This window comes from Octodon degus, unplaced genomic scaffold (assembly GCF_000260255.1).
Source record: "Octodon degus isolate 3935 unplaced genomic scaffold, OctDeg1.0 scaffold00011, whole genome shotgun sequence".
NCBI lineage: Eukaryota > Metazoa > Chordata > Mammalia > Rodentia > Octodontidae > Octodon > Octodon degus.
The window spans coordinates 20191655-20204898 of NW_004524587.1; the positions used below are offsets into that span (position 1 = coordinate 20191655).

A 13244-nucleotide genomic window follows, 5' to 3' on the forward strand; every position below is an offset into this window, starting at 1 on the left:
AAATAAATAAGTTCCTTTCTTCCCTTTCCCAGAATCTATTGTACTCTTCAGATTCCATTTTCTCTTTCAGGTTCTCACACTAAGGAGACAATATGACCTTTGCACATGCAAGTCTGACTTATTTCACTTAAGAGGATGGTTTCTAGTTGCATCCATTTACCAATAAGGTTTAAATGTAACCTGTTTTATAGCTGAATAATAATATAACATGTAAAAATACCACATCTTTCTTATCCATTCTTCAGTTGATAGGCATCTGGGTTGTTTCCAGGATTTAGCTATGATAAATTGCACTGCTACAAACACAGGTGCACATATATTACTGTGGTATGAGATTTTTATTTCTTCTGGAAAAACAGCCAGAGGAGAATAGCTGGCTTGAATGGGATTTCCAATCCTACCTTTTTAAGGAAACACCACACCGACTTCCATATAATTTTTTGTAGCGAAATTCTGTCTTTTCTAATATTTTCTTTTATTACTATTTCACATTCTGTTTATAACATTATACTTAAAAATGAAACTATCTTAGTACCATTTTGTGTAATCATCAAAAAATGGAAAAGAGTAGGGACAGAAACATGTGATATATTAATGAAGTAGAATCTATGAGGTGATGAAAAAGAATATGCAACTGAAATATATGAAACTATGGATTATTCTCTAAGACACAAAATTCAATGAAAGAAACTACACACACACAATTTCACTGATAGAATATAAACTAGTAAGTTTCATACACTTCTGTAACAGTCATGTTTAAAACTGTTGCAACACCTTTGAGGTATAGTTTACAAAACGGAGATAACCAAGAGCCCACTAGAGAAGGGGAGATGATCTGGATGCTGCTTTGGAGTTTGTTACATGAGAGTGAACACACATGATTACTCATGTGCTACACCAAAGCTTGTTCAGCTTACTATATTATATCTCAGTTAAAACATGTAACAGTGTTGGCAAAACTATGGCAAGACTGGTATTGTGTTTTTCTTTTAAGAGTTTTTTTTTTTTTTTTTCTTCCACTGAACTAAAACCTCAGTATTCAGGTTTAATTACAGTGTCAGTGCTTTGTGACAAGTCAGTGGGTTTTGGGTTGCAGTTTGGCGTTTGGTCTCTAAAAAGTTCACATCGTTGATCTAACATGTTGTTATGAACTTAGATTAATTCATTCATCCAAGCATCAAGAATTAAAAAACATGATAATACCTAAGCATATGAGCAAAAGAGATATTGGTGCGTTCTGAGGGAAATTAGCTGGCTCAGAAAATATTGTGGTCAACGAAAGTTCAATGCTCAAATTCTATATTTCGAAGTCAAAGCACTAAATTCATTTTCAGTCTCCACTGAAGGTGCAAAAACACACTGAGTGCTCCATCAGTTCCAGGGGCTGTGGTGGAAACGTAGAATTCCGAGATAAGCAGGAGAGAGCTGCTCCTTCTCTTCAGGGAGTGTTGCATCCCTAGCACCTAATGGACCTGTCAAAATTGTAATATTTTATTCCCATGTAGCAAAGCACTGATGGCTCTGCTTTATCTTGCATATTTAAATATTTGTGGAAGCAATGATGTAGTTCCAGCTTCATGGGTTACTGGTGTCTCTGCCCTTTTCTCTCACTCAGTACGTATGCAAATATCATTAATCATGCAAGCTAGTTCTGCAAGTTCAGGGCTAGGAAAGACTCCACAAAACCAAAACTGGCTCAAGGAGCAAATCTAGAAAAATTATACTTCAGATTTATTTGCTTATTTATTTATTCAGTTTATTTGTTACAGTGTCTCACTATGCACCTCATACTGGTAGTGATCCTCCTGTTTTCAGCCTCCCTAGCACTGGGATTACAGATATAATCCTGGACTTGTTGGTAGGCTCAGCATGCCTGGGGCATGGGACAGGGTTGGTGTGGCATGTGGTGTCAAGATCGAACCTTGGTCCTTGTGCTTGCCTAGGCAGGCACTTAGTGCACTGAATCATCTCTCCAGCCCTTATACATCATATTTAATAACTGTATCTTTGTCCTGAGTCAAAATGTGTTTTAAAAGTTTAAAATAACATAGGCAAATGATTGGACTTACCTTTACATCAAAAATCTAAGGAATATTTTAGTAAAGTTTTGATAGCTTTATAAAGTATGCATTTTGACTTTACATTTATAGAGATTGCTGCCTCCTTGAGAAGAAAGCTTTCCAAATAGTTGTAACACATCTCTGAAAGATCTAGGCAATAAGAAAGAAATTCTTTCTGTAAATTCCTTTCCATACTGTACTGAATACCACAGATACCTCGAAGACCTTCTAAGACATCAAGAACTGCCAAAGAATGAAAGGGAAAATGTGAAAAGAAACAGAACCTTGGAGTTGACCTCCTAAAAGCCAAAATTCCTCCTGAGATTTCTGGATACAAAAGACAGGTTTCTTAGCTTCCCCAAGAACAGTGGATCACATTAACTTATTCCAACTTGAGGTCAGATATCCGTGTTTAGGTTTAAAGCTGTCCTGCATGTGCCGTGATAAGGGGAAAAACTGACAAATTATACCTTTGAATAAATTCATTTTAATCCCTCTCTTCCTTTTGATGTCATAAAAATGGTCCTGTCATGTCTCTATGATTGCATTTAATGGATGTCATTTACAGAAATAGAAAAATGATATCTGAGTATAATGCCTTCAAATATGGCTAATAGCATTTTTACATAGGGAGAAAAATACTTTCATTTTACATGAATAAGACTATTGCTTCATGATGATGATTATTGAAAATTCAGCAGCCTCTTATTATAGAGTAATGATAAGAACAGCTCCATCTCTTCTCTGTCATTTATGTTAAAAAATGGTAATCCCAGAAAATACATATTCGTAATGTTTGCTATAACCCCATTAGTTCTCAGACAAATTCTTATCAGAAATCTTGCCTAATTATTACTACATTACCTGACTTTAAAATCGTATTTTTAATAATAAAGATGTCTCAATGTGTTATATTTTAGAATGACCTATTAAGCACTTTTTTATTTTTTCATGCAGCATTTCTTAAGCACATAACTTGTCACTTCTGTGCTAATTTGCTGTAACACTCGTTGATAAGTGGACATTAATTAATGTTAAATTACAATGGAATTTTTATGGAATTACAGGTGACATCCGCATCAGAACTAAATGAGTTCATCATGATTAAACTTATTACCATTTCTAATTAACCTTGAGTGCCCCTAGATGTTAACTGCACACTAAGAAAGCGTATATGTAGGCTGTAGCTACTTTTGAAAGCAAACCCTGCACATCACACAGCCATTAAAGGAATTTAAGAAACAGTATCACAGGCCACATTTGTATGCATTGACTATGAAAAGCATCAGCAAAGGAAAACACCAGCTCTACTATGGACACTTGCGTTGACAAAATTACTATTCTTAAAACACAGAACAGAAAATGGTCTTCCATGAATTGAATTTACTTTGAGTACCATGGACACACACATAAAGAAGTTTGACTTCATTGCCTATAGTAAAAGTAAAATCATTCCTTGTTCCTGTCCTCACGCACCCAGTAGACAATTTTGCCTGAATGAATGTTGCTCGCCCACAAATTAGAACCTGAATATGTCTTCCTCCATGAACCAAAGAATGGCAAGGACATAGAGAACTGATACGATATCTGTACTTGTTTCCAGAGACTTGCTGGAGCATATTCAGGTATCCACTAGGAGATGAAGGATGACCATCACAAACACCTCTCTATGAGAAGAACACCATTTCCTGCCCATGAAAATGTTCTGCTTGGCATGGAGGATACAAGGACAATGTCTGACTGAAAGAACCAATAGCTAATCCTCTGGATCCCACCACTATATTTGCTCCAAAAAGCACTGAAGGATTTAGCAAGTGAGACTATTCCAAAGACCAATCTTATATGAAGACTTCTTATTATTTTAGCCAAAAATTTTATGGAATCACAGTACTGTCTGGAACACACCTTTCCTTTTATTTCTCATTTTCAGAGCTCAATATCATTTCATTCTAAGTGCTGTGCCTGAGTTCTCGGGTATATCCACCTCCATCCTGGTCATGATTTTTGGTGGACTCAAGTAAAACACTAAAACATAAATGAAACCGGATCACAAAGCATTTGAAATTCCGATGAATGAGTGTTGATAATGTTTATTTCTGGGGTGAGTGAGTAATTGGACACAGTAGAAGTTACAATTAGGAAGAAAGGAGACAAAAGATACTTAAAATAGTTCAGTTAGAAAAGAACTGTAACTGCAGTACTATCTATTTAGTCTTACTAGCCACTATTAAAATGTTTCTACAATTGCTTCTTGGCCTTTTGGCTAAGATCAGCTGTAGTATCTGTTCTTATCAGTTTAAAATGTTTCTACATTGTATTGTTTATCATAACATGAATATTAAAGCCCTGTTCTCTGTAAGTTGTCAACTAGGTTTAAGATCAAATATTTTATTTTTTCATGCTGTTAAACTTATATTCATATACTCATCAAACAAACAACATATTATAATTTCTTCTCTGTATTTGGCATTATTAAATCCCAGGGACTCCATAAGTTGAGTACTATTAATATTTTCAAAAATGGGCCTTATGTTAAGTTTAAAGACATATTTTCTTATAGTATTGAATGAAATGGATTTTATTGCTGTTTTACTTTTGAATACTAGATATCCTTCTCATTTAGGCAAGGAAGAATTACTGTCACCAGGAAGGCTCCATTTTCTTGGGGAAATTCGTACTGATGGGTGAGCTATACTCTTGGGTTCCAGTGACTATTTGTAAAGTGTTCAATGTTGTTTCCTTCTTACTTCTGCTACATCTTAATGCAACTTCCCTTGTTTTATGAAGCTGGAATGACCACTAGGGTCCAGTTCTGAAAAATTTTGGCCTCTCCCATACTTAAATTTGGTACCCAGATTCTTGGACCTTTCTGGCCTATTACCTTAATAAACGCAGATTTTAGAGCTGGTCAGATAGCAAAGCAAACTGAAGAGCCTACTTAGGGAGACGTGGAGACCTGCGTTCCATCCCTAGTGTGCAGTGTCGGCCCCGCCCCCCCGGAGCACGCCAAGACAGCAAATGAGACTGGGCATGATGGCGTGTGCCTGTAATCCCAGAGCTTGGGAGGCTGACAACAGGAGGATGACTGCTGTGTAGTGAGAACCTGTAGACTCTGTACTACATACATTTAAAAAGAAAAAGTAGATTTTATTTTGTTGTCTCATGTCTTCTGCTCTTTTCTCTGGATAAAATATGTGGGATAATGCCCCCTACCACATTAGTAATTAGCAAATGAATAAATGGTACGCCTTAAATTTCTGACAAAGGAAGAAAAGGTTATTATATAATATTTTAAAATATGGAGATATTTGATAATAAATATATTAAGGCAAAGCAAAACAGATGGGCACTTTCCTCTAAACATAAAATATCTCAAAAGTCTGAGCTGGAAACCCAGCCTCATGTGAGTGCGTCATGTTTGTGACTGAGACAGCAGAAGCGGCATTGTTTTATTTTTTTAATACAAGATGATTTTTTCTGAAATAATAGATAAGATCTGCTAAACTTCAAATCAAAGCAAAGCAATGGACAGAGTCACATTCCTCTGAATTTTTTTTGCATAGCTTACCCATGACAAACTATTTTATTTATAAAGTTGCATTTCAGACTCTGATAATTATAAATATTTGTCTTCCCTGGTCATATGATTGTTTGGCAGGATATCTGAAAATCGTGTTGAACATGAAAAAAACTATTGTTGCTTTTAGTATGGCTGCCTTATAATTTAAAGAGGATTGGGGGTCGCAACTATTTTGCAATTTAAAAATGTCCTCACATACTTCTCAACAACCATTCTATAGTATGGTCTTCTTGCTATAATTTTTAATTTAGCTTATATTTAGCCCTAATTTCTTAACTAGATGAAACCACTGGTCTTGAAAAATCATGAAGTGAATCAAGTATAATAAATATTTTGTTTATATGTATCATGCATATTACTCTAGTTCATTTTAAAAGATTACAAAATTATGTGAATATCCTAAAGGAAATCGGTACACAGTACTACATACCATACAAATTTCCCACTAGGAAAGAATTCCCTCCGATTTCACCATGTCTTGCCTTTCCTCTTGACGTTCACACCATCTTTCTTCACTTTTATGTTCTTTTCTGAGGTGGGTAAAGGTGGCAACATGGGAACGTTACAGATGGTTTTCTGCACTAATTTTATGTTGATAGAATCTCCAGTTAGGTATTTCAACAGACAGGAGTATGCTGTTGTGACACTTCCAGTACTGTACAAATTACGAATGAAGATTTATCAGAAGTGCTTCATGTAGACCATGGCCAATGACCCCTTATCTAGGACACTGTCTTTCATCTCATAATCATTTATGTGCAGACTTAGTTTTAAGTCAGTTTCTTGATTGGATTATCATCAATTTCACGCCATAAGGTCATAAGGGTATAAGAAACCTCAGCCACAGTTTCCTTTTGCAATAGAGTTGGTACCTCTTCAGACTGATGAAATAAGATGAAAGGACTTGCTTCTCATCATAGGACAAATTAAATTTTAATTGCCTGTTAAAACACAAATGTCAAAAGCGAATCTTAAAGGCAGGGTTGCAGTTTCCTCATATATCATGTTTTAGTCTAATTTACATACACATTAATTCTTTTCTTCATTTTAAATATGTATTTTTAACAGTCTATGTTAAGGGTTTATTTCAAAACATTATAGGGTAATGTGACGTTAATACAAATATATGTATATGTATGCACAAAAAAGACAAATAAGCAACATCTTGTTTTTAAAACTACAATTTCCTGAATATTATAATTCAGTCTAACACCAGACAGTCATCTCAAGTAAGTAAGTTATTTTAAACAGAAACATTTGTGAAACCATAAGCTGTATATTAATTAGATTTCCTATATATAGTTTGAGTATTGACACATTAACTTGGTTTACCATACTGTAAATGCTCTGTTTATGGTTCACCTTATATATCATGCAATTCCTATTAAAGTGGTTTTCTTTCTTTTTTCTTTTTTTTCTTTTTCTTTTTTGTATTTTAGGGAAGGGCCCACAGGCTGTTCAGGGTCTCACTACTGGATTACACTCCTAGTGATCCACCTGTGTTCAGCCTCCCAAGAGCTGGGATTACAGGCACACCCCACCACACCCAGTCTCCATTGCTGTCTCAGTATGCCCTGGAGCTGGGCCAGCAAGGTAGGGCCAGCGATTGAACCCTGGACCCTGAGCCTCCCTGCAGGCACTTTAATCTGCTGAGCTTTTTGTCCTGCCCTTTAAAGTGTTCTCATTTTGAAAATGAAAATACAGATTTGTAGGCAATGTGCTGTGTCGTTATTTCTGTTTGGGAAAACTTGAAAATAGTAAAGGAGAGATATACTGTATTCTTAAAATCCTACCAATACTGATGTGAACTTAATTATTTAGTTTCATTCAATTATCATTCAAATACAGCATGTAATTGTGAAACTTATGGAACTATGAAAGTGGAAATTTATAATGATGCGGGCTTAATTTCATTAATTTAATGCATAAAGCACATATTACACAGAGACAGACGTCAAATTAGAAACTCTCAGACTCTAATTAGCTTTAGAAATCTCTCATGTCTAATTGATATGGCTGTCATAATTAATTTAAATAGTGATTTCAACCTGGCTATAATGCAGAAAAATGCTTCATTAATAACCTTATCAGAGAAATAACATAAAAAGTGGATGAAACTATGTGTATCAAGATATAGACATCAATGTAAATATATATATATATATATATATATATATATATATATTCAATGGATCACCTAAGGAAAACAGTTCTAAATACTTCATATTTATGAGTACATTATCACTGATATATTTAAATGTGCTATGATACTTCAGCTTTTCACAAATCACATAATATATTCAGAATATTTATTTTAATCACTAGTTTTAGTCTCTTCTACAAAAATTATGCAAGTGATATGTTTGACTGACTGGAGGCTCTTTCAGGAAACTCTAGTGTTCAAAGATATATGACAGGTATACATACAAAGAAATAAGACATGAGCGAACACCTGGTGTTCACAAACAGTAACAGGTTAGTGGAGGAACAAATAAAGTTAGCCCTGTGCACGGAGTTCTGTATTCTCAGACTTTCAGTTCTAAACGTCTTTTTTCCCGTCCATGTTCACTACAGATGGTAGAAATTCTAAATATATACTTTACGGAATAGTATAAAAGTAATATGACCCTCTTGCATAATTTCACCTATGAATATTGGCGTAATTTTTTTATTCTGTCACTAGTTTTTGTCATCGCTTTCTGTTGCAACTAGGACTGTGATTTCTGGTACTAGGCAGCTTTTTTGTAAATAATAAGTTAAAAACACATAAGGCTTAAGCCAAAATATTTCAATAAAATGATTACTTTAACCTTTCTAGATGCATAAACATCCATATCAGCCAAATGGAAAATTCACTCTTGAATATCACTTCACTACCACTTGCTATTTAATATATTGCCAACTGACACATGGTAGGGAGAGAGGCCGCAAGGAAATATCCATCTCTTACTAAACACCTGTTGCAAGCATACAAATAATTTAAAATTATGTCCCAGTCTTAAGAATCTTACAGTTAAGATAGGATTTTTAAACATGCATATTCAAAAATAAAAAAAAAATGCTTAACAATTAACTTATTAGTAGCATCCACTAAGGATAAGGACAGTGTATGATAATGAAGAACTCTGAAGCTAAGGATTTGAAAAGATCTCAGAAGAAAGAAGCAAGCAAATGGAGTCTGAAACAATGTGTCCACAGGCTCAGCAGCCACTAGTGGTAATCAGGGGAGAAACAGTAAGTATAAATGCAAATATGGTAAGTCAGAACAATTACATGTGCTTTCTCGTTGCTTTTGAGAAAACAGAGGAAGTAACACTACTTAAATTAGGTAGAATAGCTAGTTAGCTAGGGCCAAATCAAGATAGAGTATAAATAATGTGCAAAGTCATTGAAAATTTAACAAATTAGGGGTGACTAAAACGCGTGCTTAGGCAAGGTTATGCAAGTGCAGGGACCTCAGTTTGATCCCTACCACCACATACTGAGCCAGGTCCACCTCCAGGGTGGGCTGAGTTAGCCAGAGTCTGAGCGTAGGGGCACAGGCCTGTAATTCCAGCACTGGGGAGGCTGAAAGCAGGAGGGTCACCATGAGTCCTAGCTGCGTAGTGAGACCCTGCAACAACCAACATATTAAGCCATGAACATTATTCAAAATAGTAAGTGAAATATTCATGTGTTATTGTTTTTAAGTGCTCAAGTTCATAAAGTATTCATTTTAAAAATAACAAAATGATTATACTAAATGAGATACATATTGATACGTAGCCAGAGAAAGATTGGATCCTCAAGGAATTCAGTACAAAAAACAGAGACATCAGCAGAGCGGCTAGAGAAGCAAATCTGAAGAGTCCTAGGCCTCCATGGAGAAACAACATCTCAGCTTAAGAATTGAAGAGCAATTTGAGATTACATTGTAATTGACACCACCTGGCTCAGTGGGACCATACAGGTATTAGACACACTGGTAGGTGGCCAGAACATCTGTACCCATACTCCCCCACCTTCCTGAACTGCCACTGTTCTTTTTATGTACCCTTGGTCCTTGACTCATTTCCCTATTGGATCAATATTAGCTAGTTGGTTACACTTGTAATCCTATAGGACAACTGTAGTCTGACTCACATTATCCCTGCATTGTGAAATTGCTGTATGGATTTTGATGGCAAAGGGCCCAGGTGGCCACCCAGTTGAAACCCATTCTTGAAATCCAGGAGCTATTTTCCTTCCTCTTACTTCCAATAAATCTACTATCTTCTTCTGTTGGCAAATCCATCCTTCATTGTTATGAGATCATAAGCTTGGCTCATTTGATATCTTACTCGTGAGGAGGCGCTGCGGTCTTCCTGCATTCAGTTAAGTCGAAATAAGCAGCAATAGACTGTTCATGCAATGCCCAGTTTTGGAAATTATAGAAGACACAGGGTGTTTGTTTTCCTGGATTTAAATATTTTCTCTTCAGTTTTTAGTTGTTTGGTAAGTAACTTGTTTACTTCCATGTTTCATTTGTGAGATGAGAGTACTAATAACTATACCCCATAAAATTTAGTCTTTATAGACTAAATCGGTCTTGGTTAAATATTTCTAATAGTACTTTGCAAAAAAGTATATATGTTTGAAAAGTAACTAGGATAACAAACATACAAATGAGTCAGTGTGATAACAGGTTAAAGTCAAAACTATTTACAATTTCATACTAAGCAGGCTCTGGGTCTCCATCTAACTTTTTTTTTTTAGTAATAGATTTTGATTTTACAATTAGTAATACTTTAGGAACACAAAGGAAATGTTCAGAACATTACTAATTTTATACTGTAAGCTGTTATTACGGCCATCTGTGAATTTTTAAGCCATGTTAAAATTCCTTAGCATTACAAAGGTTGTCGAAGTGCCAGGCACACACGCATTCACACAAAAAGCACACAGGACAAACGAAAAAGAAAAACTATTTTCACATTTCCATATTTAGAAGATGAAATTTAATTTTACCTTCTGGAAGGCTTGTAATAACTACAAAATATATTTTAATAAAAGGAAACAAAAGAAAAGAAAACAATACATGTATGTGTATAAGCTAGCGTGTCTCTCCCTTTTCCCATTTGATACTACCTTCCAAAATTGTTCATATTTTCTTCAAGGAATTATCAAGTGCATGCAAATTTTCATTTTAAAGTGGCCTTCCAGTTGTGAATTTGATAATTGTATGAATATGAGAGTTTTAATAAGCTGTGGCAACATAATAAACTGTCATAGAGGACTAATTATCACTTAAGGAACTCACAATAGCTGTCATCTTTTCATACTGAGAATGCAAACCCTAAACAACCATAGCGAGAAAGAAAAACAATCAATGTCTACAGAAGCATGCAAAAGAGCTATTTTCTGCCTTGCTAGAAGTAATAAAAGAACTAAATATGAATAGTCATTCATCAAGCAAATGAATGGAGGCATTTGTTAGATTTCTATTTGCTAGAACTGAAAAACACTCAAGAATCTCTACTAAAATATAGAATAAAGTTTTTCCTTCTTATTTTTAAAAATGTTTTTAGGGTAATGAAGCTTGCTACCTGCTAAGACCACTCTGGACACTTATATTCCTGGAAATAGGGTATCTGTTTCTTTTTCTAAAATTTGTTTGTTATAGCATTATAACCTGTTTACTGTACAATCTGCTATAGAGAAAAGTGAGAGTATTTATGAACATGTAATAACTTTATATGGCTATGAAATATAGTTAATGAACTGAAGACTTAAATGTCTCTACCAAAGTAGGCAGATGAATATTCAGGGTTCAACAAAAGCATTGGATGTCAAAAACTTCCCCTTTCACACATTCTCAAATTTAAGTCACAATTATTCAGAATTGTATGGATGTGTGTACATGAGAGAGAGAGAGAGAGAGAGAGAGAGAGAGAGAGAGAGAGAGAGTGTGTTTGTGTGTGTGTGATGTTGCTGTGTGTTAAACTCATGTCCATGTGTGTGCTAGGTAAACACGTTAGTGCCAAGTTATATCCACAGCCACAATTCTTCAGGTTTAAGAGATTTGTGTTTTTATTTGTCCTTTTCCTTAGTTCCAACTCATCTGTTACTTTTGTTTGCTTTGTTTTCTCAAGAAGCCCCATGAAATGACAATTCTTCTCAGAGTAACAATGTATCAGACTAGAAGACCCTTACATGCATATTTAAATGGGAAAATATATAGCAAACTGATTTCCAGAAAGACCTACATGCCTTATTTTGTAGAGACAAGTACATTTTATCAATATGTAAGACGTTCAGAAGGTGGTCATTTTTCCTGTTACACCCATTGTTTCAACACTCTCCTCATCTGGACAAAGAAACTTCCAGAGGAATTAAAGGATATTTACTTATCTTGTTATCTATTTTTTCATTTTTTTCTACTGGGAAGCTATAAATTAGAGACTAGGATATCTAAAAGCAACTTCATAGATTAAGAAAATTAGAATGTGACCACTCATGCTCAGAGAAATGCAGTCTTATCAAAGACACATGAGGAACTAAGATTGCACCTGAAACTTACCCTTGTACAAAGGGCAACTATTAAAGGGAAAAATACTAAACCCACAAGAGGAGAATTTAATTTTAAAAGTAATCATATTATTAGATTGAAATGTATAGCTTTGATCAAAGGCCTCTGAATTACAAAGAAATGGGAAAGAACTGCCCACTGAATGGAAAATAAATTCAACAAAAATTGTTCCCAGAAAATATGTGATGGAAAATGCAGAAAGAAAAATTCAAAAAGGCTGTATAATGTTTATCAGATGAGTAAGTAAAATTCATGGCAAATGTCAAGAAAATAATGTTTGAATAAAATAGAAACATGACCCCAAAGGGAGCTGGAGTGGTATCTGAAAATAAATTCTAGACCTGAAAACTATAATAACTGAAGTAGAAAATTTGTTAGAGGGATTCAAAAGAAGATTTGAGCAAGTAGAAAGAAACAGGAAACTTGGAGATTAGGAATTATTGAATCTGAGGAACAGAAAGTTGAATAAGTAAATGAAATTTTAAAAAAGGAAAATACCTTGGGCCACCACCAAGTAGACCAACATAAATATTGTGGTTGAGAAGTGAAAAAAAAAGAATATAGTAGACAGAACATTTTGATTAAAGGTTGAAAGTTACCAAAGTGTAATGAAAGATACAAATATTAAATTCAAAAATCACAACAGAGTCTCAGAACATGATTTCAATGAGATCCACACCAAAATAATCTACAATCAAAATTTCAAAGCTTAAGACACAAGAAAAAATCAGTATGCAGAATGTTAGTAAAATAGATTGGTGTAGCACATTTAGGTAATCTGGATGATGCATTCAATATAACCTTTTTTTCTGTCCAGTGATGGTTTCTTTTCCTTCCTCACTCAATCACTGTTGTGTCTCCTAAAGACTCCCTGTCATTCTTTTGTCATCTCTCTTTAATTTCACTTGTTTGTTTATAAGGATTTTGTATAAGAGAAAGCATGCAGAATTTAAATTTTCTGAGTCTGTCCATCAATTAACATGATAGAGGAAGACAGATGAAAGAAAGAAAGAAAGAAAGAAAGAAAGAAAGAAAGAAAGAAAGAAAGAAGAAA

At 34.7% G+C, this 13244-nt stretch overlaps 1 pseudogene; it reads left to right on the forward strand.

Annotated features, from left to right (window-relative positions):
- The first annotated feature begins 4306 nt into the window (after window positions 1-4306).
- Window positions 4307-4411, forward strand: LOC111815108 (annotated as a pseudogene).
- The last annotated feature ends 8833 nt before the right edge of the window (window positions 4412-13244 follow it).